This window comes from Psammomys obesus, unplaced genomic scaffold, assembly GCF_907164565.1.
Source record: "Psammomys obesus unplaced genomic scaffold, mPsaObe1.curated_primary_1811, whole genome shotgun sequence".
Taxonomy (NCBI): domain Eukaryota; kingdom Metazoa; phylum Chordata; class Mammalia; order Rodentia; family Muridae; genus Psammomys; species Psammomys obesus.
Genome location: NW_026596069.1, coordinates 19,828,893 through 19,854,686, shown reverse-complemented (window position 1 = coordinate 19,854,686; position 25,794 = coordinate 19,828,893). Strand labels below are relative to the sequence as shown.

The window sequence follows — 25,794 nt, the reverse complement described above, 5'->3', positions numbered from 1 at the left end:
GTGTGTGTGTGTGTGTGTGTGTGTGTGTGTGTGTGTGTGTGTGTGTGGCTTTGCTGGAGAAAAGACCGCCAGTGGGACGAGGTGGAGGTGGAGATGGGAGTTGAAGCTTTACTGTCTGGCCCCAGCTTCTGTTTCCCCCCTCTGAGATATGATGACTGGCCTCATGCTCTTTCTGCCATGCTTTCCCCACCATAATGGACCATGTCCTCCCTGGAACAGTCAGCCAAAATAAGCATTTCCTCTCTCACTCTGCTTCGTGTCAGGGTATTTTGTCACAGCCAAAGAAAGGGATTTATACACCGGACCAGCCATTCAGAAGATCTCCACAGATAATATGTACAACAGTAAAAGCTTATTATTGTTTTGATTGGAAAAACTGTTATGAACGTGCTGAAAGCCTGCACCAATTCACAATGTGATGAAATACACCTGCAGTGATGAGGGCTTCAGGCAGCCCTCCTGGATTTCTCTTCTTTAAAGTGAGGAACCAGAAGCTGAACTTTTGGAATGCCGTGGAAATGAAATGACCAGCTACGGTGAGTCCAAGTAAGTGAATGAAATCCCCATGAGACATGGGGACCCAATGTTTCAGAAGGGAGCATAGAATGCACAGTTTAAGTTTTTACTGAGGCTTTAACAATTCTAGCTCTGGGTTATAAGAAAAAGCTTTGTAACTGAAGGTAGGCATGTAAATGTTACTGAATAATTCTCTCCTGCCAGCAGGTCTATCGTACAATAGTTAGATTTCTACTTTTGGTTGTATACACACTGATCTTCAAATTACACAGATAAAGTACATAAGACAAATTATACTGGCCGAGGGATACGAGGCTTGCGTGCTTGCACAGAGAGAACCTGCTCACTGTCTTTTCTGTCCCTTTATCTTGCTCTGTGGGGGGATGATCTTATCTTGCGCTCTTTCAGCTTTTGTTTTCGGAGCAAGAAATTAGTCTGCAACCTATATCTAATGATTCAAGTTTAGGTTTCAGGTCCAGTGGAAATCCCAGGATGTGTCTTCTGTTGTAACAAATTCTGAGTCCATAACAGGTGATTATCCTATTTCCCGAAGCCATTGCATCCCAGAGGCTCTTACTCAATAATCTGAACACAAACTTAAGGAAGTCTCCCCAGCGCCTCCCTTTCCCCAGCCTTGACACTCTTTCTCTTGAAAGGAGTTCACTGTTCTCTCTCGCTGCCATCACTGTACTCATGAACTTGACCTTTTTTTCCTGAGATGACCTCATGTGTATAGAAGGGTTCCTGACCGACTTCTTTGTTTTTCTCTGTTCTTTTGCCTTTCTGCTTAGCATCGAAATCCCTGTCTTTTGATATGGAATTTGTGACTGGATGATTTTGCCACCAGTCGCTTCCTCCCTCCCTCCATCAAGTACCATTCACAATACCCATTTTGTGAGAAATCACACCTCCCTCAAGTGGTGCCATTCTATGCTGTTTCTGATTCATGGAATGCCCTGCCTTATAATTCCTGCCTTTCAAAGTCCTATTCATCCCTTAGAGTGAAGTGCATAAAAGAGTCTGTGAACCCCTTCTTTCCCGTGCTCCCTTAGCTCTTTATTGCCATCACAAACCTTAAGTCCAGTGCTTGCCTGACACTCAGATGCAGTAAATCCTACCGCTGTCTCTTGTTGCCTCCTTGAGGACCAGTGCTTGGGATGGCACTGGCATCTGAAAAGACACACCACACCCCCACCCACCCCGAGACATTGGAGAACATGAAGCCGATTTTACTACTGCTCAGATTTAGTGAACGCACAATCAGAATATAGCTCTTAACAGGTATTTACCTTACAACTGACAACCCAGAAAAGTATTCCATTAGAAAAGTGGGTGATAAAATAACAAAGAGGCTTTCAGAATAATGAGCAGGCAGGCTATCCTAGCTAAGCTTTATTTTACCACGCTCTGGTTTAAGTGCAGCAAGCTATGCTTTGCCTCTTATTTCTGTGTAAGCTGAGATTCAGTTTCCCACCTGTGAGGAATAAAAATGGATCATCAGCTCATAAAAATTGAATTTGCGGGGTAAAACTTTCCTCTTCTACGAGAGAACGTACTTAATTGAACACTAAAATTTCAAATCTTACAACTATTTATGCACACTGTTCCTCAATGCCATTGAGAGCTTTTGCATTTGTCTTGTACCACAGAGAAACATCAAATACAGATCAATTTACAGTATATATTTCAAGGCTTTGGCATAGAAGTCTCTTAATCACAGCTGATTGTGTCTGAACTGTTGGAGCCACAGGCAAACAAACAAACAAACGAAAACCTGGCACGTACAGAGTATGTCGCCAATAATGAATAGGGGCACCAAGTGTTCTCACTGATTACCACCACTCGTAAGGAAAAGGAGATTGTTTGCATGTGTGTTTGTGTGTTCACATATGCACACACAAGCACACATATGTTCACTGCAGATGTATGTACGTAGGGGACAGTGTGCCCAGAGATGCTGCAATTTCATGCCCAGATGTACTCTTCCTCTGAAATGTTCTGTCTCTCCTCCCTGCTTCCATCTGTGTATAATAAAGTCTGTCATGGAATCTTATCAACCTTCCCTCACTGCACTACCGATGTCTCAGTAGCCAGTTCCAAGTTTGCATTTACTCTAAGGCGTTTTATCTGCCCTGTTCTGAGAGGTATTATTAATCACATCCTGTTGCTAGGATACCTGAGAATGTTCATTCATGTCCATTGCTTCTTTGGCAAAATGCACTATGAGGAAGGCATAGATTCCTGACAAGGAAAATTACCATGTGCAAGCTACTTATTTAAGAAAAGGTGTGTGTGTGTGTGTGTGTGTGTGTGTGTGTGTGTGTCTGTGTGTCTGTGAGTGTGTAGGGGTTAATAACTTTGAGATGATAAATTGCTAATCTCTGTGAGCTTGGAATGGCAATTATGTTTCACCAAGACTACATTGGAAAACTGGCAATATTTTTGCTAAACCTGTAGTCCATATTCTGAGTTTAGTAAAAGTCAAGGAAGTGGGGTTTTAATCTCATTTATCTGACAAGGATTTGGGGAAGGAAAGGGGTCTGAGGTTTAATTAGTTCAAATGCCTTGATTAATGGCCCATGTGACTAGGTTAAAGTGCTATTTCATTTATAAGAACCAACTGCAAACAAAACTCTTGTCTTAACCATTGTACTTCTGTATTTACAAGAAAGCTCATCCTCAGAATATGTGTTTGGGTAATCAGAGCTAAAAACACTTTTGTCAATATTTTAAAGTAATTTCAAAATTATTTTTGAGTGTCCGTGCATGAAGATTTGCTAAGCTCAAGATTTCCTTAGTCCCTTCTCACAGGAAACAGGGTGACTTAGCAGAGTTGGACTTGGGAGTTGAATAATGACTTCCTTCTTCACCATGCCTTCCTGCGAGCCCTGCAGCCTTGGGAAGAAAGCACAGCATGTTGCCTTTCGTTCTCTCTCTCATGTATGTGAGAGATGCTTATACATACATCTAAGTGTGTGCAGCCAGACATTTATTTACTATCTAACCATCACTCTTTTTTCTCACTCCGATTTTTCCAACTGAAAAAAGAAAAGAAAAAAGAGTCAGGACTGGAGATGTGATCAGTGGCTAGGATTCTTGCCTAGCATACATAAAGCTCCGGCGTTCAACCTCAGCAATGCACAAACTGGGCATTCTGTAACCCTAGAACCCAGGAACTGAGGCAATAATACATTCAAGTTCATTCTTAGCTACATAAAATGTTTGGGGGGGGAGGGGGAACCAGCCTGGCATACATAAGACTTTGTCTCACAAACAATAAAACCCAAACACAATATCCACAAACCGATTGACGTTTGCTTCATACCTGTTTCTAGATGATCTCAGCAAAGGTTTTTTTTTTTTTTTTTTTTTTTTTCATCATAGTCACATTAAGGATAGCAGTTAATGTGTTGAATCAGTGACAGTGTGCTTATCATTGCTGTCAGGATATTATATGAATCCAGTTAGTTTATCTTCACAGAATTACACGGCCTTACAGACACTGTAGTGGTTACCAGGATGAAAACAAACCTGAGTCACAGATAGTTTTAGCTTGGCCAAACCACCCTACTACTATCGTCACACATCAACAAGAGACAGACAAAAATACAGCTGGGGTGAAATGGTCAGAGGAAATAAGAGTTGGTATATTCCCAGGCCATAGAAAATCAGTTTTGACAGTTCACTGCATGAATCTTTTATTCTTTCTTAAAAAGAAAATCTCTGCAATTTCATTAGCAAACTACTATTCTTTGGATGAATCAACTGCTTGTGGTACTGTCACACAGCTAAGCACAAAGCTTCAGGAGTACAGTTTCCTAACGGACCTTTCGATTCTGGAGCGCTGAAAGTGACTGACCGTCTATCGAGAGTACCTATAATGAATTAGGTAGGTGCTCTATTGACACTTAAATATATTTAATTAAATCTTCACAATAAAACTTTAGATAGATTGTTATCTTTTTCCAGTGTTGAAAATGGATTCTGGAAACTTTTTGTAACACGCACAGTGTTCAAGTTAGTGGGTGGTTGGTGGAGATGAACTAGGAGCCCGGTGATTCTTCTCCCTCGTTTGGGTTTCCTGCTTATGGTGATTCTGCTCTCCAATCTTGTAGAGCAGTGAAGAGCTTGTTCATGTAGCTCTATCCCATTAGATGCTGGGCACATCACTTCATTTCTCTATGTTAGAATATGTCCCTCCAGAAGTGGAGGTAATGTGAGGACCTACTTCACTGGATCATTGCAACGGTTACGTCCTGAGGGAATCACATAGCAAAGTTTCTGATGCTCTCACTGCTGTGCCTGGGCTGTGGAGAACAGTGTATCTGCATCGCATGGCCTGTGCTGTCTAGTAACGGAGGATTCTTAGCAATCAAAGCCAATGGCTTCATCTATTACGAATATTATGAACTTTGGTCTTTGAAAGTTTCTGCATCGTCTCTCTCGCCTTCTCTGTGCTCCTCAGAGAAAGAAGCTTTCTGTTTTAGTTAATTCCTTTGCTCTTCTCATGTCCTACCTCCTAGATACAAGTTGGTTTGTTGAAATTCTTTTAACTGCCTAACTGTCCCAAGTTATGTTGCTTATGGTGGTGCATACCAATCACCTCAGCCCTTGGGAGGCTGAGCAGGGAGGACGGAGAGTTTGAGGCCAGCAGCACAGGGCCAGTGAGACGGCTCAGTGACTGAGAGTGTTGCCCTGCAAGTTTGCTTAATTCCCATTCCCCAAATCTACGTAAAGGTGGATAGAAAACTCCATGAAGTTGGCTTCTGACCTCCACATCTGTGCTGTGGCCCACACTTCACATAATAATAAGAAATAAAAATGAAAAAAAATCAAATACCAGCTATAAGCTAATTTAAGATGCAGGATCTTTTTTTTTTATTTTCAGCAAATTGCTTTTTATTTCTGTCTTTTAATTTTTCAATTTCAAATCTCTTCACTTTATGTGTTTATTGTGCATGGTGCTATTTTACACTTGAGCGTTTTCACACACGCACATCTTGTGAGTTGTGCATATTTGCTTTCCCCAAACAGTCTCCTTCTCAGAGCCTATTTTTGTTTGACTTTCTGTTTACCTTGCAAACAGGGTCTCACTCTGTAGCCCAAGATAGACTGGGACTCACAATGTAGGCCAGGCTAACCTCAAACGGAGCACTCTTTCTGCTCAAGCCCCTCAGGTGTCCGGACACTGTGAAGTAGTTACTCAGATAAGCACGTTCATCAATTGCAAATCACCACAATACGTGTCATATGGAGTGAATGACAGGTGTTGTAGGCCATGGTGCAGAAGAAAAAGGAGATCTGCTCACAGGAAGTGAGTCCCCACCTTATGTCATGAGCAAATGGTTGGACCTTGGACCTGCTGTTGGCTTTTCCGAGATTCAACAGTCTCTTCCCTCAGGTGGGTAATAATCTGAAAATTAACTGTTCTTTTAAGTAATATATAAACCTTTTAAGTAATATATTGCAAGACTAGGAAAGGAGAAGCTTAACTGGGCCAATTTAAATACAGTTTAGTCCCAAAGTATTTCAATAATTTTAGCAATTGCATAGCTTCTGTTTGGTGAATAGTACAAAAAGGCCAAGGGCTTTGCTTTAGTATTTATGGCCGGATTCATGATGCTGTTGGGATGGCCCTGGCTCAGCAGACACTGATTGTGAGGCTCTGTATGGTAGCCGATCCTCGCCGCCCTCCTGCAGCTTTGGATAAACTCCACTTGGTCTGCTGTCTGCTTATTTGGTTAGTTGACACGTTGCTAGGATGCTTCGGTAAAGAGAGCCATTATGGGCACCATGAATGCTGAGAGTTCCAGACCATGTGTACTGAGATACAAAAACTGGCTCTTCAGAAACATATCGATACAGATAGATCTGGGCCTCTGAGGCTGACCATCTGCCTTGGCAGAGCTGACTCTCCATCTGTACTCCCCAGCCCCGGGGTCTGCCATCCGTCATAGTGTGGAGAAAGAATGAAATACATGAAGAATTTTCCTGGGCTGACTCCTCTGCCAAGAAATGGAAAAAAAAAATTGTATGAGGAACATTTGTTTCAGGTTGTCTTGGAGATCCTCAAGTGTAGAATTTCTTTCCACTTAGATCCATTTAACAAGCACATAATTAATGTGACAAGATATAGTCCCTTTCAGATTCCCTAGCACTGGCTTGGGTGAGGCAAACCCTCCACTAACCCTTTTGTTATTCAGAATCTCGTTCTGAGCAAGTCGTTTCTTGGCAGAGAAGATTTTTGGAAGACCTTTAGATGTTGAAGTCAGATTGGCAAAAGCAAATACCCAGCAACTGCCAGGTCTTAAATAACACTGCAAAACGGGAACACGGGCTTTAATAACACAAGCTTCAGCCGCTGACTAAAGTAGAGATGGTGCTTGCACCTTCTTCACTGTAATAAACATGTTTTTACTAAATGACTCAAGAATAATTATTCATAAGGAGCACAGTAGTCTAAATGTCTTTGTTGTGCTCCTTATATAAAAGAAGCAAGAATGAATTAGTTTGTAAAATAAAGACCGTTTACAGCAATACATTTCTTCTTTCTGTTGGCTCAATAAAAATGGCAAAGGGGTGGAGTTGAATTCTCTTTTTCATCAGTCTGTCCAGGATGTTACACTATCTTTGGCAGAAATTACTCTTTGCTGATATCTAGGCTGAGACCTTAAGGACTAGGTAATTTTGATCCCCTTAATCTTTGAAGGCTTTCTCAGTGAGAAGGAGGACATAGTATTAAAAACTGGGCTAATTTGAGACCACTGTGTTATGTGGAGGCTCGAGATAGGTATACATGGCTTACATGTATTGGGAGCTCCCTATATTGTTCATGACGAGTGCTACAATATTCCGGCCATCCAAACCAGGTCCCAAGTGCACAAATCAAGAAAGGATTTGGTGGGTTTTGACATATTGTTCAAAGACCCATGTGTGAAAAGTTTGCTCTGCATCTTGGCACTATTGAAAGGAGGTAGAAACTTTCAAAAGGGAAGGCCTACTAGGAGGTTTGAGGTAATTGTGTGTATATCCTTTTTTTCAATTTTTTCTTTATTAGCATTATTTAGTACAATTTATTCATTTTGTTTCCTAGGTGTAGCCTCCTCCCTCATCTCTCCCCCACCCGGTCCCATCCTCCCTCTCTCTTTCCTCCCTATGTCACTCCTCTAGTCTGCTGATGGGGAGGTCCCCTTTAAGGAGACAGTGGTGGTACTGAGTTATCAGAACAAGGTACCCTTAAATCCCTACCCCTTCTATGGAGGTTTGCTAAATTATGCCTAGAAATATGCTTAGCATTGTAGCATCTAAGCATGTCTTTCGATTTTGAAAGAATAAAGCTTGTTATTACCAGGAGTGAAATTAAAGGGTTATCTATGTAGATTGACATATTTTCACTTTTTAAAGTATTATAGGATTTGGGGAGATAGTTCAGGCCATAAAATGCTGGCTTCACTAGCATGAAAACCTAAGTTTGGGTCACCAGAACCTACATAAAAATCTGCATGCAGTGGCTCACGGCTGCAATACCAGAGTTGAAGAAAGAGAGGGGAGGGTTTGATGGCCAAGCTAGATGAATGGATGAAGTTCTGGGTTCAATGTGAGACAACATCTAAAACACTGAGATGAGAAATTATTAAATAAAACACCCAACGTCAACCTCTGTCTTACTCAGTGGGCATACACATACGTGAACACACAGCATCATAATAATACCGCGCCTAGGTTGTCACTCAGAGCTAGAGTTTCGCCAGAGCTTCAGTGCTTTATACCTTATAAACCATCAACCGAGGTTCATATTTGAGTCAAGAGCAATCAAATATTTATCTAGGCATCAGATGCATTATCATTTGTGGTTAGTATTAACTGTACTCCAAAGATTTAATAGCAAATGTTAGCCACTAATTAAAATTAAACCGATTTTTCCTGTGTTGACTTGCTTTTAAGGGATGAATTATTGGGATATATTGTGAATAAAGTTTTACTATTAGTTAGGACTAATTTTGTGTATGAGACAACAAGGAGGGAGATGTCATGAGTCGAGGTAATGATGCAGTCGGACTAAACTTTTGAAGAATGACTTTGTTCAGTTGGTGTGTCCATTCGTTTGGCTAACAGACACATATCATCCTGCCCAGCTTTTTGTTTGTGGGAAACAAGGACGTTTGGTTACTTTTTCTTCTTTCCTTTTAACTGTTGTTTTATTAGCTTGTAGGTAAAAGTGTTGGAGGTCAGAGGTGGGCTTTGTTTGACTCTTGGATATGTCAACACAATTTTTTTTTATGGCCACCAGCCCCAGAATTTTGTTTTTTATGTTAAAATCATCTTCATCACACTTATTTTTTTCCTCACATTGAAACACATCAAAGGTTTGGGTCTCAGCCTTACAGGTAAGCTCGTGTTTCATAGACCGAACAAAGAAAATAAAGAAAGACATATTAGATGGGTGCTCTTGAGTTATTGCTTCCAGACGCAGTGGTGCATTTTGTAATCCTGTAAAACAAAACACCTCTCCTCTACAAACTGAGGTGACTACTGGAGTTTGCTAGAAAAACTTAATTATCTAGTATATTTGGGTACAGATGGGTCTGACAGCACTTTGACACACAGAAGAAGGGGAGCAGAAAAGCAAACATCATTTAGTGTTGACTGCATGGAAGAAAGGGCTATATTCTGAGTGTGCAATGCTGTAGTGAGGCATCAACTAGGAACTCACAGTCAAGGTGTTAGGAAGGCTGCAGGGAAAGCTCTGGTCTCTCTGGACTGATGTGAACCCCCAAGGTGAATGATGTAAGGCATTCCATATGAAAAGAGATGCAAAGTGACACCAGGAGAGAGGAGAAAACATCTTATTGGAATATCCAAGGCAACTAGCTCTACGTCCTGCTGAAAATCTTTCTAGGGTGTTCAGTGCGAGGTGCTGGTTTTGCAAGGACACAGCACAGGTTGGAGCACACAGGAAATGCAGGAGGTACTGTGCACCCAGCAAGCGGGTGCAGATGGGCACTGGGAGATCAGTGGGATGTGGAAAGGGCAGTGAGGTTCTAGTTTCGCGTGCTTTAACAGGCAATATATGGGTGCTTATAGTGATTTCACCCATTTCTGTGCTGCTCCCCAACCTGCTTCTTACACATAAAGATAACAGATAGAAACTGTTCGTGGGGTTGCCTCCTTGATGTAGGTGGCATTTAATATTTCTGGCCAATGTGTCATAGTAATTGAATTTACTGAAGAACTTTATTTGGAGATGGTCCTTACTGAGAAAATGATACAGGAGGGCACAATTATGCCCCCTTTCCGCCACCAAAACTTCTGGCATCTGAGTGTGTTGCCTGGGACATCCCAGCTCCCTCCTTGGCTGACGGCATTGCATGGTGGCATCACCATGCTGTAAATCAGGCGGCCATCTGTCTGACCGCTCTACCTTAGAATTTCTTTCCAGTCTTTACTCAATCATTTCTTTTTACGTTAAAGCTTTTCGCTTCCTATAACTAATAGCATCCTCCAAAGGCCAAGTGCAAGGTACTATTTTTCTGTGCTAAATAAACTAGGATTAATGTTTCCGGGAAAGTGCATGCCTTTAAGAGTTGCAGGGACTGTGGAGGTGATGTAACTCTGGAACCAGGTCTGGAGGACCTACATCTACCCTCACCCAGATGCACCCTGCTTTACCTACACTTTACACAGGGAAACCGGGATGCCAGAATTTTCTGGTCAAGCTTCATCTGTCGTCGGACGACAGGATCAGACTTTCTCACTGGCATGGTGTTCTTATGCTTTAAAGGGAGTTCAAAGACGCCTGCAACCAAGCAGGGGTACAGATCAGCCTGTACACGCACCCAAGGACCAATCACGATGCTGGATGGGTGGAGGCTAGACTGCTTCATTTGTCCCAACAGTTGTGAGGGCACGTGTGTCACAGCACACATTCCTGGGCAGACAGTGCCTGGAAAGATGCGCAGGAATGACCAGTGCATTCACAGAATCCTTGCACTGGCCTCAGGGGAAGGAGGGAGAAGCTTTTTGTCGACTGCTTATAAAGGAGGAAATGGAACCTCAGAGAGATGAACTTGTCAAAGAATATCTTAGCTTTGAATCCAGAAAACTTTAAAAGTCACAATATTTAACACACAGGCTTCCTGTGTGTGACATTTTTGTGGCAGTGGCTTGATTTCTGTACAAAATTGACTTATCTGTTTGCTACTTAAAATGGATGGGAAATTGCAGGCAGTAAATGTTCTTCCTAGTCTCCAGATTTGGAGACACAGCCCACATGCCAATGCTGGAATCAGAACTCAAGAGGCAGGGACAGAGAATCCCTACCAAGTACGAGTCGAGCTTGAGCTATCCTGTGAGACTTTTTCTCCAAAATCAAAACCAGCCAAGGGGCAAGAGACAGCAAGCAATTATTTACTGTAGGATGTTAAAAATAAAAAAAAAAAACAATATAAATGCAAATAAATTAGTTATTGCTACACTTTTAATTTGGAAAAGTTCTTTTAAAATCTTCTATTGGTATAAGCAGGGCAGGGGCTTCTTCTCTGAGCAAGATATTATGGGATATAAACAATCCTATGAGTTGCTTGAATAAAACATCTTCGGAAGCTTTATGGAAATGGGTCAGTTCTATTCTTTTTCCTTTGTTGTGCAAAATATGTATTTTTTCCAAAGAATTATCTGAATTGGCTGCATACATAGCCTCAATCTGCCAGTTTGATTTTAAACCTCCCAATTCTCTATTTGTTATAATTTTTTTGAAAAAGAGCATTTACATGTATGTTTGCTATTTCTTTCTGTATGTGGTGTTCTTACTATCTAGCTGAATCAATAATATCTACATCTTGGTTTGGGGTGGTGGGAAGGGAGGTGTAGCAAAACTAGAGACTTTGTGCTGTTGCTGTCTGTCTTCACTAGAGTGGCAGTGGAGAGCGAGAGGCCAATCCTAACCATATACAACCCAGCAGGGCCAAGGTGGGCCAAGATATCTCTCCTGAAGTCCAGCAGGCCTATGGGAAGGATGTGGGCCACTGTGGAACTTCATTGTGCCACGTTTAAATCTTCTCTGTAAAGAAAGCCAGGTGTGAATATTAACAGGCAGGCTCACCGCACTGCATGACAAGCTGGTGATAGCAGGTAGATAGAGAAGGCAACGGTTTCACAGGCTGAACAGGTGCTATGAAATTCCCATCACACATTTACAAACGTTTTTGTAGCTCTATGGAGAAAGCCATAAGGGAGGCTGTGAGCCTAGGTAGAGTTTTCATGCAGTTAATATGATAGTTAATATGACTCGCATTGCTGTGTGTGGCTTACAAAATCTCTGCCCCCATGTGGACATCACCATGATTTGCATAAGTACAATGTTCATGTGATTCTGTGCAGTGATCTTTTTTTGTGTGTGTATTTATGATGAAAATTCTATTTGGGCTTTCAACAAAACCATCATGCCTTGCCTCAGTGTAAGAAAGTCCCGAAGCAAGATTACATAAATAAATGTATATATATAAATGATATCTCTACAGATGAGTGACAGGTTCACCTGAAGAAGAGTGTTCTCCCTGTCCCTCTCTCTCTCCATCGCAGTCTCCCTCTCCTTTCCCTCCTCCTCTCCCTCTTTGTCCTCTTCTCTCCTCTCCTTTCCTCTCCTTCCCTTCTTTTTCCCTCCCCTTTCCTCTCCCCCCCCCGCTCCGTAATTATTTGACAGAATTTCACATGACATCATAGAGCATTTGAAAGAAGTTCAGAGTTCAGAGGTTTGGCTACTTAAGCCCGTAGAGATGCTCTGCACGTTCCCTCCCTGGCATGACCACAGAGACTTGAGCCCAGCTCCATTGCCTGGGGTGAGGCTGGCACTCCATGATACGTGCTTCACCCTACAAGGCACACACAATTTAAAATAGATTGCCAGCAGCTTAGGGCAGGAGGGGAGGAGGCCAGACCTGCTGGGCTATTTGTCATCTTGAGCATTTCAGGCTTCACGTGTCACCTCTTTAGCAGGCTACACAGGGATATGTGTCCCCTGGCAAGATGCTTAGTTTGAGTGCATACAAATAAGGGCTCTGATGTGTAAACTTGAAGGGACAGAAAGAGCATTAGCTGCCTGGAGCTTTCCTTCCTACAGATAAGTGGCAAAAAACTCCTCCACAAATATCTTCATATTTCATCCTTAAGACTGAATAATATCGTGTAAAGGAATTAAAATGCATACATAATGAGTAGGTTTGTTGGGTATAAGGTAGTTTCCTGTTAATACCTCACACCCAACCACCTTTAGTCTAATTTCCATCTACTGGCAGCAGAAGGCAGTAGCCTTGGCTTATTTTTTTTTTCTCTGAGTTTAAAACAAAAGCAAGACTTTTCTTTTTAGACTTCCTGATTTGGAAATATTTTACAACCACTGCATGAAAAACTATATACTATAAAAGCACCAGTTATATGAAAAAAAAGTTTGATACCAAAATAAAAACATCCTGACAATGAATACCTGCTTCCTCCTAGATGATTGGCAGAATGACATCTTTGTGGAAAATGGATCATTATTTTTTAATGTCTGAAAACCATCTTGACTATCAGTGTAAGGCTCCTAGGGTAGTCTGGTTAGGACTGGGAAGGAATAAAGAAAAGATGGAGTTTATGCATAATGAAGTGAAGTCAACTTTAGTTTGTTCATTGACTTTGTATTTGAGAGATACGGTTTAGTTAGGAGTACAGGGAGTTCTGAAAATGGCAATCACAAATACTCTGGAAAGAGACAGACTAGCATGAATATTCATATAGTCATCATAATGAGTCTTAGGAAGGATTTAGCCAATCAGAATCCTCCTTTTCAGGAAATTGACATAAAACATTAAGCACTACAACTATGTTCGTCATGAAGGTGTTCCCGATCTGTGTCATGTTGAATTCCTCTGTGTTAAGCTCCAAAATCAATACCAGCCAGTCAGGTGCTGCCACATCATATGCTAGTGGCAAAACATTCTAAGACATGTCTGTGAGTGTTTCATTCTAAGTGGGAAGGCAGGAGAGGGAATAAAGAGTTTGACCTAAGTGGTCCAGTATGGTGCCACACATCTGTAATCCCAGCATTTAGGAGGAAGAGACAGGAGCATTGCAAGTCCAAGGCTAGGCTGGACTACACAGTAATTTCTAGAAGAGCGTGGGATACATATCAATATTTTATCTCAAACAACAAAACAAAAATGAATTTAGCCTCAACAGACCATAGAATACACATACAGGATAAATTATAAGTCCGCTGGGGTGCGTGTACATACCACTGAACTTTACAGTTTATCGGAATGTCACGATTGTGTTTGACTCAGGAAGAAGGAAAGACTTCCAAGTCTGAACAAGAGAATTGGTCAGATAGGAAGATATTAGCAAGTGCCTGTACATCTTGAGTATTAATTGGTGGATCTAATAAGGGAGATGGTCCGCTTTGGAAACTTCTTCCTTTTCAGAGTGTGTGACCTGGACCAGCCTCTCCCTGAACCTGTGTCTGCTCAAGATGGAAGCAACTGCGTCATGCTCTTAGGATCAGTATGAACAGTGACAGAAACACTGACTTCAAGACTTTGAAGACACAGTAACATATTCAGTGTGTGTGTGTGTGTGTGTGTGGGTGTGTGTGTGTGTGTGTACAGGTGCATATGTGAAGGTTGAATGTTCTTCCTCAGTTGCTCTCAACCTTATTGTTTGAAGCACAGAAGTCTGAATCTGGAGCTCACCAAATAGGCTAACTGGTTGTCTAGCAGACCACATTGGCTCCTCCTACCCCATCTCTGCTTTCCCACATAAATGTCTGGTGCTTTTCCTAGATGTTTGGGTTCTGAACTCAGGTCCTCTCCTTGTACAGCAAATACTCTACCATCTCATAAATCTCTCCATACTCTCAGTGTGATCCTTATACACAAACCCTAAATGCCTATATCAGCCATACATCCCCTACACTCACAACTTGCAAAAATGCTTTCACTAGTTGCTGATAGTTTTTACACCTGAAATTTTGTGTAAACCTATTTGTCTTTCTAGATGCATTATACTTTATTCTCAATTATTTTAATTTCTTACATATAATTTCATCCCCATATTTGAAATATAATTGAAGTTACTTTCAAAAGGACCATGTATGGATATAACCTAGAACCCCTGCTCATGGTAGCTCAGTATCCAAGTGGTTTCCCTAGTAAGGGGAACAGGGACTATTTCTGACATGAACTCAATGGCTGGCTCTTTGACCATCACCCTCCCCTAACGAGGGAGGAGCAGCCTTGCTAGGTCACAGAGGTGGACATTGCAGCCAGTCCTGAGGAAAACTGATAAGCTAGAGTCAGATGGAAGGGGAGGAGATGAGAGAGGGAGGGTGGGATTGGCAGGGAATGAGGGAACAGGCTACGGCTGGGATTAAAAGTGAATAAACTGTAACTAATATTTAAAAAATAAAATAAAATATAAAAGATTAAGTAGGTCTCATTAAAGTTTTATAAATCTATGACTTTCAAGAAATTATCATGTTCATTATGTATCTTCAAGTATCACTAATAATTATTCTTAATAATGCCTTCAGTGAATGTCTGTATCATGTGAATGATCACTTGATATATGTCTGTATCATCTATCTATCTATCTATCTATCTATCTATCTATCTATCTATCATCTGTCTGTCTGTCTGTCTGTCTATCTAACCATCCATTCCTCTCATGCTTGGAAGTGAACTTAGCACTTTGCACATGTTAGGCAAATTCTTTGCCACTGAGCTACGACCTTAATTTTTTGGTTTTGTGAGATTAGGTCATGCTATGTAGCCCTGGCTGACCTGGAACTTAGGACCCTCTTTTCACAGCCTCCTGAGTCCTGGGATTACATGTTTGTCTACAAACTTACATGGCTGTCTCTAGTTGGCTATTTTTGGGGTAAACTGGGTTGACACTACACCACCACAGACAGTTTTGAAATCCATTCAATTCAATTTTGTTTAGAAGATTAGGCATCTCTTAGAGCAAAACACCTAGATCGAAACTGACAGTGCATTAAGCATCCAAGGCAATGCTTTTTGGCTTTGTGGTTATGCCTTACTAATATTTTGTGGCAGAAACAACATGGCACTGTCTGACAGTTTCCTTCTCTTAAAAAAAAAGTGAAAAGAAGAAAGGAAAGAGAAGTAAGAGAAAGTAAACGGTATTCTTTTAGCAGAGTTGAAGGATTCACTCCCTCAGTTCTCTGAGTTCTGATGGAGGGCTTGCACATGAGGTGTGCCCCTTTCATCTGCCTGCTTCTATGAAGAAGGGAGCTATTTGTGCTGCCTATCTCCATGTTCCCAAAGATCAGGTGACCCTTTTGTCCAGGGGGACTTAGGCAGGAAAGTTTGAAAATTCATTTTTTTAACTAAAAAGGCTGACATTTTATTTTCACTTTTCACAATTTAAGTGAAAACTCTACTTTTTTTTTTTTTTTTAATACCACTTCTCCCCTCCAAAACTATTCTATTAGTAAGGGGGAGTTTTCTTGTCATGAAGCTAGAAAACTAGCAGCCTCAGTAGTGTAATCACCTGGAGAAACTGAATAAGGCAAACAAAACTGATGCGGAGCCTTTCTGCTCTTTTCTGTCTGGCCGACTAATGCCAGGCCAAGTGGGCACCATCAAAGGGCGAACCGGAGGTCTCATCATTGGAGGCCTTAGCTCCATCGTGGGCACGTGGTCTCCCATGGGCAGCCTCATTCCAGGAACAAGACCCTCAGGCATCGTCCCAGGATGAGGAGGGCCCATCATTGCCATCATAGGTTGGCCAATGGTGGGTGCAGGCATCATGGCAGGACGAGGAGACGAGGAAGACCTGGGAAACTGGGAGGTGGGATCCCGACCCCTGCAGGAGGAGGAGCAGAGAACGGAGCTGGAGGTATCTTTCCTCGCTGAAATGCAGCCATTGTTTTGTCATTCAGGCTCTGGGCCTGCTCCTCTGTCCGTTTCTGGCAATACTCTTTCACATTCACGTTGTGTTTCCTGCCCCTGCAGCGTGTCTTCCTCACAGGCAGAGAATCATGAGTGGGATACATATCACAATAGTCATAGTAAAACTCAGTCGTGTTGCTCTGCAGGCCATTGGCTACCTGGTTCCGTTGAGTTTGAAAATATTGAATCCAAGATGGTAGACTGAGAGGCGAGTGGCTTTTTCAGGGAGTTCATAAAACCCCTCTCTATCCTTAGTCATTTCATTGAGTATGGTCTATGTAAAGGGTACTGAAACTCAACACAGATATCTTTTCTAACCAAAGAGAAGGCTGCTGGGCTGCTGTAATCCATGTCTCTTCTCTCCTATGCAGACAGAAGACTCATAGATGATCCTCCCTCAACTTTACAGCTGGCTACTATGTCTCCCAACCCTAACAGTGACCCCATGAGTGAAAGTGACATTCAGTTTTCTTTATTTTTTTATACTCTTTATACTTTACATTACATAATCTGAAGAAAATAATGGGAATAGAAAGGGCAGGGAGTTTATGATTAAAATTTCTTACCATTCATTTGTCTCCAAAAATGCTTTTGCATATTAATAAAGTCATGTCAGTGATGCCATGTAAAACATTACCTTCACTTACCAACAGTAAACATGAGCTGTTTTAAAACTTGGTGGGAAGACATTCTAGTGTATATATATAAAAAAAAAAAGCCAGTCACCCAGAGGGTGAGAATCCAGGCAGCCCTGATGAGACCTGAAAGGCTAGGGTCAGACAGTAGGAGAGGAGGTCTTCCCCTATCAGTAAACAGTAGATGGGGGAAGAAGTATAGGGGAGGAAGAGGGAGGTAAGGTGGGACCTGGAGGAGATGAAAGAGGGGGCTATAACTGGGATACAAAGTGAAAAATTGTAAAATAATGATACTACTAATAAAACAAAAACACAGAATCCCCACCAAAAAAAAAAAAAAGAAAGAAAAAAGCACTGTACATTTAAATAAGTGTCATCTTCCCGTACTCCTTTAACGTAGTTATACAATCCCTTTCCCCTTGCTTTGTTCTCCAGTGTTCAAAGGAGATCAGATTCTGGTGATGTCTTCAGTTTTCTACCCTTTCAGTTGCTGATGAGTGATGCTGTAGTCAGATAGTCCATCTCATGCTTCATAAATCACACATGTTCTTAACTGTGCAGCTCCGAGCTCAAGGCTTCCAAACCTAAACAGACCTTCATGACCTCTGAAGCACAATATTTTCCCTTGTTTACTTCTCGTTCTTCTCTCTCCTTTCAGGTGTTTCACAACTCCTGATTTCCGTTTGGTCTTCTGTTTCCCATGTGTATCCCTGTTTCTTACTTCATCCTTGGAAATGGACAATGGTAAGTGGGACTTCCATTCAAAGTCCTGCCAGCGTATCCATAGTTGCCTGATTCTTACCTCGTTCTCTGTCACAGCGGGAAACAGATTGCTGCTAACTGTAAGGCTGTTTGGAATCCAGATCCTGTAGACCCCCAAATATTTCCTTCATTTATTTTTTATTCCTGACTAGATCCTTTTTGTTAGTATTTAAACTGATCATGCCTCTGCAATAGCAGAATGAAGCAAGCTTTCCCTCTACATTTTATCATAGTAGCTGCCCTCCCTTTTTGGTCTCATTCACAGCCACGTCTGGAGAGAAACTCCCACCTATGGTCCAAATCTATCTCCACTTGCTCATTTACATTCAGTCTTCAATTAACTATATTCTTTTTTAATTAAATTTATATTTTTTATATTAATTACAGTTTATTCACTTTGTATCCCATCTGTATCCCCTCCCTCATTCTCTCCCAACTCGACCCTCCCTCCCTCATCTCCTCCCATGCCCCTCTCCAAGTCCACTGATGGTAGAGGTCCTCTTCTCCTTCCATCTGACTCTAGCCTATCAGGTCTCATCAGGACTGGCTGCATTTTCCTCCTCTGTGGCCTGGCAAGGCTGCTCCCCCATCAGGAGAAGGTGATCAAAGAGTCAGCCACTGAGCTCATGTCAAAGACAGACCTGTTTCCATTACTAGGGAACTCCCTTCGATACTGAGCTGCCATGGGCTACATCTGAATGGGGGTTCTAGGTTACCTAGGTTATATCAATGAATGGTCCTTGGTTGAAGTACCAGTCTCAGAAAAGACCCCTAGGCCCAGATTTTTTGGTTCTGTTGCTCTCCTTGTGGAGCTCCTGTCCTCTCCAGATCTTACTATCTCCCCCTTCTTTCCTAAGATTCCCTGCACTCTGCACAAAGTTTGGTTATGGGTCTCAGCATCTGCTTTGATACACTGCTGGGTAGAGTCTTTCAGAGGCCCTCTGTAGTAGGCTCCAGTCCTGTTCCCTGTTTTCTCCTTCTTCCTATGTCCATCCTGTTTGTCTTTCTGAGTGAGGATTGAATTTATAATATAGGATAAACATACTAAAATATGTACACCTTGACTGTATTCTTGACCTATCACATCAAGGACTCTGCTTTTCTAGAGCACCTATAGTCTCTGTCTGGGTAAATCTAAAGGGATGGCTTCCAATGTTATCACTCCACTCTAGTTTACCCTGCTCTATTAAGTTTATGTACAAATCTGGTAAGAAGTGTTTTAACCATGCATCACCTATATACAGTTTTCTTTTATTGATGATATCAAGGGTTTTTTTGGTATTGTATCTCTTAATAAATTCTTCTCCAAATTTGTAAGTTCTCTTGCTCATCATATGCCTGGTGTGTGCACTTTATTCATATATACATATTCTTGTGTGTGCCTTGGATATGTGTAAAGGTGTGTGTGTGTGTGTGTTTAGGTCAGACCTTTTCTTCTATTGATTTCCTCTATCTTTCTCCATTTCTCCTGCCCCTTGCCCCCAAAAAAGAAAAAAAAACCCTGTCACTGAAGTTCAAATGTCACTCGTTAGGCTAGCCAAGAGCTCTGATAATCCACCTGTCTCTACCTTCCCAGGGCAGGGGTTACAGAAATGTACCTTTGGATTTGACATTTTTTTCAGCTATAAAGTTGTTGTTGTTGTCTGTTAACTAAACTTTAACTAAACAATATATTTTGGATATATTCCCTTCCCTCAACTCCTTCTCGATCCTCCTCGTCAACCCTCTATACACCCAATTTTGTCTTTCTCTCTCTTTCTCTCTCTCTCTCTCTCTCTCTCACACACACACACACACACATACTCACAACAACAACAACAACAACAACAATTTAACTTGGGTGCTGGGAATCTGAACTCATATCCTCCTGCTTTCACAACTAGCACCTTATTGACTGAGCCATCTTCTGAGCTGCTTTTGCTTATCCTTTAAATGTCAGGTCTCCTAATTCGAGGCCTCTTAAATTTTAACTTTAAATTTTCTGTCTGACTAGGCACATAAATTCTCCTATCTGTAAATGTCATTGACTTTTAAAATCTCCATGAAAACAATCAGTCCCAGTTATCTATTGCACATTTCATTTACCCACACAACATCTGAAATTCAACACAGCCCTGCAGTGTCCCCTCTCGGCAAATAACATCAGTTACGACACAGTTTCTTGAGGGAAAAACGGTGGAGGTTGTGAGCGGCCCCAGTGTCCCATTGAGACTCTCTAGGGAGCAAACTTTGTTTACATGCTTGAAAACATGTTTATTTTGCTTTACCTCTAAAATAATATTTTACTCAGATATAGCTATTTTTCCTCAAGTTCTTCAAAGACATTAATTCATCGTCTTCTGCATCTACCCCAGCTGAAGAAATGTACTGTCTGTTTAAACATGCCCCTTTACCTCTGGAAGTGTTTAAATCTTCGTTCATGGCATTCTGTGAAGTTCCTATATGGTTTCTTAGCAAGAGACCATTCCCTGTCCTTGGGATTTTATGTGTTATTTTCTTAGAATTGTTAACTCTGAAAAACTCGTAGTAATTATTGTTTTGAATACTTCCTTCAAGCTTTCGCTAGCTTCTGCCACACACAGGTTAGATTCTTTGCCTCTTTCTTTTAATAGTACTGACCCTAATTTCTTTTAGACTCTTCCCTGCTTTGCTTTCTGTGATTTGCTGAAGTATGCTTTCTAAACTAATAATCAAAGTCCTTTTACTAGTGTTTGGTCCATTTCATTTATTAAACTAACTTTCTCAGTTTTTTTTTTTTTTTAAAGAGAGTTTCATTTGGCTTTTACCTACAAATCCATGTTATTTTTCTCATACCTGCTCTATGTTTTTCCTTTATCTTCTGACTCTTGGTTAATTTTCCTGAACATTTAAGGCATCATGAGGTCTTTCAAGTTCAGGTTCATTGTTGTGAGCCAGGTCTGGGGAAATCCCAGTCTGGGTGTGTTGGGAGATGACTTTTTCCCCCATTATTTAGATAATACTTTATTAGATTTTGTAATCAAACCCACATAGATAAGACCTTACGTATTTAATACAGTGTGTTACCCCTGTGCAAACGGGAAAAAGAATAAGCTCGACGTTTCTAGGTCAATGTGGCTGTTAAATTCCGTGCAGTGCTAACTCAACATGGTAAACTGACAGACTTTCTCCCCAAAGTTGACACGACTGATGTTGTCTAAAAGTTCAGATTATATTTACATAAAAAGATCCTATATTTACATATAAGATAGCTCAGGCAGTTCACGTGTGATTTCCATCACTGGAAACAGCCCCCTTCCGTTGGGTGGCTCTCTGTAGACACTGCATCAAACCTCACCCCTGGCTAGGTTTGAGGCTGCCTGCTCTTGGGGCCGGATGTCAGGTGCATATACCAGACTGTACCAGCAGGGCACTCGGCTTTCATGAAGTTTCTCTCTAGATATGCATGTGTGTGTATATGTGTGAACATGTTTACAGTTGTGTGTATGTGCACCTGAGCATATACTACAGTGGTGTGGGCATGTGTTTGCAGGCTAGATGTCAATCGTGTGTGTATTCCTCAATCCTCCTCATTTTAGTTTTCCACACAGGGTTTCTCACTATACCCGAAGCTCATCAGTTTGGACAGACTGGTTGGCTAGCCAACCCCAAGGGTTCGCCTGCCCCTGCCTTCCCATCTCTGGGATTACAGTACCATTATAAATCACAGTTAGTGGGGATCTGAACTCAGATCCTCATACCTCACAGCAAGAACTTTACCAACTGGGCCAGCCCATGATTCAATTTTCTTCTAGGTGATGTTTTTCCATGATGACCTGATGTGATAGACAGTTGTGGGCCACCATGTGGGTTATGGAAATGGAATCAGGTCTTCCCAGCCAAGAGCACTTGCTCAGCTATCTTCCCAGCACATTTCTTACTTCTAATGTCTATGCTTCTCTGACACATGGAGGTTTCTTGTTGCTGGTTAGTGGTGAGTTAGAGCACTTTTTTTGTACTTTGTGTGTTGAGAGCTGAGGACAGCATGCTTTCTTATTACTCCAGCTCTCCACGTGATTAGAAACCCCTGCTCACTTTGTATTTCAGCTCTCCCTGATGCTACGTTCTTGATAAGAGGTACAGCCTCCATGTACAGGGATGCAGTGGCAATCCTGTAAGTGAGCACAGCATTCTGTACAGCAAGCTGTTGCTGTCGGTGGCATGTGTGGTCTGTGATCTCACATGGGACACCATCACTTTCCCTCTCTTTCTCTGGCCGGATTAGTCCGTGAAAGAACTGTTAGCATTTCTGAGGATTTATTTTATAAGTTCTTGGTGTGAAAAAAAAAATGAGAAGATACGCGACTTTAATAAAAGGAGCATAATAGAAAAATTTTCCAAAAGCCAATATTTTTCATACATTCCTATTAAATACAAAATCAATACTCTTTCTTCACAGGCATGGATGCCTGCTAGATTGTAGATGTCAAACAGTATTCAGACAGTACAATAAGTCTATTGTACAAGCTATTGACCACACACTGGGACATTTGTAGAAATGTTATGCCCCACCTGACTCTCACTTCCAAGTTCCTACTATCTTAACTCTTTGTGATGTTTTTGAATAAATACATCTTCTATTGCTAAAGATGAATTTAAGTAGACGCTGAAAACCAAGTTTTCTAAGTGTGAGTGAGTACCACTAGATGTAAATCATAGCCGAATGACTTTTGTTCTAAGTTTAATATTAGAAAACTAAAGAGCAGTTATTAATTCTCATGCTAGCCTAGAAAGAGAGTCAAAATAAATGGCTATGAGCAATCAATTGAATTGTGGAATGAGCATAGAAGTTTGAACACAGCCTTGAAATATATATATATATATAGTAGTTATAGTAATTTAATACAAATTTCATAGGCATTTTGTATCTAAAGCACCTCTCTCTTCTCATGTTGGGGAAAGTTTGGGGGGTTAATTTCAGAAGAGCTCAGGGTAGTGCCCATTAAAAATAAACAAAGTGATGACAGGTGTCTTGAATTGTATTTATAACTCTCTGGTAGTTACGATCTTTTTTAACTGTCAAGTTAATACTGACCTTAGTAAACTTATTTTTCAGCAGTTCTCCACACCTAATATTCTGGGCTCAGGTCAGGTTCAGGAATGCTGTTACCTGATGCTCTTCTCTTGCTGACTAGGGGTGAGTTAGAGCCTTTTTTTTCCCCTTTCAGGTATATCTGTTCAGTATAAAACAAATACTTACTCTCCTCCTTTTCCAGGCACAAAGTCAGCAAATATCTTTCCATCACCTCCTGTATCAGTGTCAGACTCTTTGCCCTGCATTTCAAGACCCATGACCATGCAGGGCTTCAGTTTTTGATTCTAGAGATCACATGGCTTCATTTCGTTTATTCATTTTTTTTTCATTCAAGTATGTACTTAATGAGATTTTTATTTTGTTTTGGTTTTTAAGTGAGAGTCACTATGTGACTGTTTTACTGTCTTGTAAAAGAGCCATGAATTTTTTTTTAACTCACCACGTGAAAGGTGACCTAAGGCATTTGCTGATTCCCAAACACCCTACTGCCCCTGTATCACACACAATTTCATCTGTGTGTGACTATATATTCCTCCCTTTTTTCTCCACCCTTGCCTTGTTTTGTGTTATCAGAAATAGTCAAAATTTCCAGGATTGCTGTTACTCATTGACAAACTTGGCCAATGGCAGGTATTGATGAAAACTTGGAAGACAGAAGAAGATATGTAGACTAATGTGACTGCCTACCTTAGGGTTCTGCATCATGTAGCTGCTAGCCAGCTCCTTGCATGGCCCCACTTTCTGCCATCTAGCCTTTGTTGACTGGCATGGCTTCTGAGCGGCAGTGACTAGGTCCTTTTCTCGACCTTCTAACCTTGGTGGTGGCCATGCCTTTGTTCTCAGTAATCTTGGGAATGTTTTTGCACGGTTAGGCATCTCAGCTCTCCAGGATGAATACGACTGAGAGAAGCTCTCTTCTTCAGACTGGATGCTGTCCTGAAATATGCCTTTTCTCCTTCTCATCCTCCATCATTGAAATGTATCGGTATTTCATGCTCCCTCCAGGGTACAAGTCCAGTCCAGCTTATAAATTATTTCCCAGGCTTCTTCCTTGACTCTAACTTGCCACCCTGAATTGTAAAACTAAAAATGATCTTATTAACCATCAAAATGCCCTGATGTTTTGTTTATAGTTCTCTAGTGACACTTGAAACATTCTGACTCATTTTGCAAATACTTTATGTGGCTCACACCTTTGAACACAGAAACATACTTCAGAGTGAGTCACCGTCTTTGCAATGTGATATTTATTCGTGAAAAATGCTTCATGAAGACTGCACACTTAATGAAGAGAGTTTTGCATTACATAAAATATAGAGCCAGAGAGTAGATACCATCATGATTTTAATTCTTAATCCATTATTCCTTTTGGGAGAAACTATTGAAATGTATGAATTATTCTTTCTAAGGATGAGATTTTATTTAGCCTGAGAGAACTTGAAACTTACATATACTGTTTTTTGATACCATTCACTCTCTACTCATCCAGCTCTTCCCAGATCATCCCTGTACTCCTCCAACCTTCATGTCCTTAAAAAAATCTCATTAGCCCTATTCATGCTGCCAATATGCTCATGGATGTGGGGCATCCACTGGAATATGGTCAATCTATCAGGGACCACACCCATAAAGAAAACGGTCTCTTCTTTACCGGCCATCAACTGATAGCTCTTCAGCTAAGGATGGTGCTTGTGTGTTCCTTCCCATTCGATTTGCCTTATTTGTGTAAACACAATGCTGAGGAATGACAAATAGACTGCAGTGTGTGTGTGTGTGTGTGTGTGACAAGATTGTCAGAAGAGATCTAAATAATCAAACGCTAATCTAACAACTAAAGCCCTGGAGGTTCATATCTTCATAACTCTAAGATTCTATTAGTTATAGACATTTTCACAATGAGTTAGTATAAATAGTCTCTCCATTTGTCCTTGCTTCACTACACTCACATCAGTACATGACATATTTTATTATTATTGGTTGGCCTTTTACATACGTGCAGTTCCACTCCTCCTGCTTAGCATCGTGTATATGCGTGGCTGTCAGGATGACTGTTGACTCGATAGCTATTTCTTTACAGCCCTGTGTGAAGATTGTTCTTTGATTGGCTTACAGCTGGGCTTTTGAGAGCTGTTGATTGTTTGTAACTATAGCTCTTAAACTAATAGCAAGCCTGTGAAGATTTTTGTTCAGAAAAAAAAAAAATCTTTCCATTGTGAATTTCTATGTGCCAAGCTTCTCTCCCTGTGACTGCCACTTCCCAGCAGGCCCCAGTGAGATGCTGTACAAAGCCAGGGTGTCTTATGTCAATGAAGCCTTCCTTTTGCCACCTCTGCGAGTGATTTCTCTCACATTAGGATGCTGAGCAGCCACAGTTGCAAACAAGTTCCTGATCTGCTCATTCAAAGAGCCTAATGATAGGTGCAGATGGCCGACCTTAAACTTTAAAAACTTCTTGGAAGTATTCGTAGTGCTGCTAAAAGAGCTGAAGCTAAAAAGTGAGCAAATAGTATGCCCACGCTTAAAACAGTAATGCTGACAGCCCATGTGTGTGACCTAAGGCCTATGTGTGTGTGACCTATAGCAATAACACACATGCACACGCACACGTACATGCACACACACACACACACACACACACACACACACACACACACACACAGAGGTAGAGAGAGAGAGAGAGCACTCCAGCTTTGTTAATAATTCAGCCTCGCTTGGACCAAAACAAAAAATGATGAGATCCAGGAAGTTGGGCTTACCTTAGCACAGAGGTCAGTCTCCTTTCTGACAGATACAAAGGCTTCATTATCTGACTCAAGCCTTGGCAGAAGGCTCTGGTCTACCCATGGCCTTAAAGTAGAGTGTAGAATTAGTAATAGATGCC

At 41.3% G+C, this 25,794-nt stretch overlaps 1 protein-coding gene and 1 pseudogene across 1 annotated transcript in view; both read right to left on the bottom strand.

Moving 5' to 3' along the window:
- Positions 1 to 25,794, bottom strand: part of Chst9 (carbohydrate sulfotransferase 9) — a 274,476-nt gene that overhangs the window by 143,439 nt on the left and 105,243 nt on the right. The window lies entirely within an intron of this gene.
- On the bottom strand, positions 16,059 to 23,170 carry LOC129690111 (U1 small nuclear ribonucleoprotein C-like; annotated as a pseudogene).